Source organism: Octopus bimaculoides, chromosome 23 (genome assembly GCF_001194135.2).
Source record: "Octopus bimaculoides isolate UCB-OBI-ISO-001 chromosome 23, ASM119413v2, whole genome shotgun sequence".
In the NCBI taxonomy this organism is placed as follows: Eukaryota; Metazoa; Mollusca; class Cephalopoda; order Octopoda; family Octopodidae; genus Octopus; species Octopus bimaculoides.
In genome coordinates this window covers 26465842-26467247 of record NC_069003.1, presented here as the reverse complement: position 1 = coordinate 26467247, position 1406 = coordinate 26465842, and positions in this window count along the sequence as shown.

Below are 1406 nucleotides of genomic sequence, written 5' to 3'. Positions count from 1 at the left end.
ACTGGAATAAAAAAAAGACATCTAAATATCATTCTTCATAAAGTGTAATCAATATCAAAGAAACAAACAAACCAAGAATTAATTTATAATTATTTATTAGTTATTAATATTATTAACAGTATTATAAATGTCACTCACTATCATTATTATTAATGGCAGAATCGTTAGAACGTTGGATAAAATTCGTTGTCGTTATTGATCCGCTTCTTCATAATCTGAGCTCAAATCTCGCAGTGGTCAACTTTACATTTTATCCTTCCAGAGTCAATAGAATAAAATACCAGTCAAGTAATGGGACTGATTTCATTAATTAGCTCTTATTCCAAATGCCAAGAATTGTTCCTATGCTGATTAATTAGTTACCTTTGTCGTTTTTCATTCCTTCAGAAATCGTGTTGTCGGCTACTAAATTTTATCCAAAAAGTTTGTAGTAATGAAACAGATATACGCAAGCGCGTTATCCTATTTCCTCTGAAGTTATTGAGTGGTGAGATACTATCTGAGGCACGATTCGATGTTTGGGTTGTACGTGTGTAGCCGAATATTGTATGGGTGTTTTATACTTTATACGTACTTCCCACTCATATATGAACGAGGAGGCGCTGAAAATTCCTGGTTTTGGGTAAAAGAAAATACAGGAGGATCAGTGAATTATGATTTTATTCAACATATTCCCCTCTCAGGTTCACACACTCATTGCAGCGGTCCTTCAGTTTTTCTAAGTTCTGTAAGAGAACTTGGAAGGTCGGGCCTTCAACAAGGCCTTTCACGACACCATTAAAGTCAGGAACTTTTCAGCACCCTCTCGTATGTATTTATTAATCGGCCGAAGTTGATAAGTGACTCAAGGACAGAGAGTTTCGTGTATTGATGCTTATCAAATCTGATGAGAGGCCAATGCATAAAACTCTCGACCTTTGAAGAAATTTTGTAACTTTGGCCGATTGAATAAAACATATATATATAGTCAAGTTTTGAGTTATATTTTCCTGTTTGTATTACCAAATATATATATATGCACACATGCATAATGTATGCATGTATATATATGTACACACACACACACACACATATGTATATTTCTTTTTACTTTCCCCTTACATTTTCACGTGTAGTTTCTATTTTCTTTTTGTAACATATTTCTATTATATATATATATATATATTAGAAGGTTTGGAGGTGATGTACAGGTATTATATATCAGAAAAAATAAGGTATTCAGAGATCTAGATGGTTGTACATCTACAGATTTTTATTAATATGTCACATGTTTTTATAAATCATATATTAGCGCTTTTATCTACTCTAATAGATTCTTCAGAATTTGCTGAAGAATCTATTAGAGTAGATGAAAGGATGAAAGGAACGTGAAACTGAGTAACAGTTCTGTGATAATTTTGCAGCTT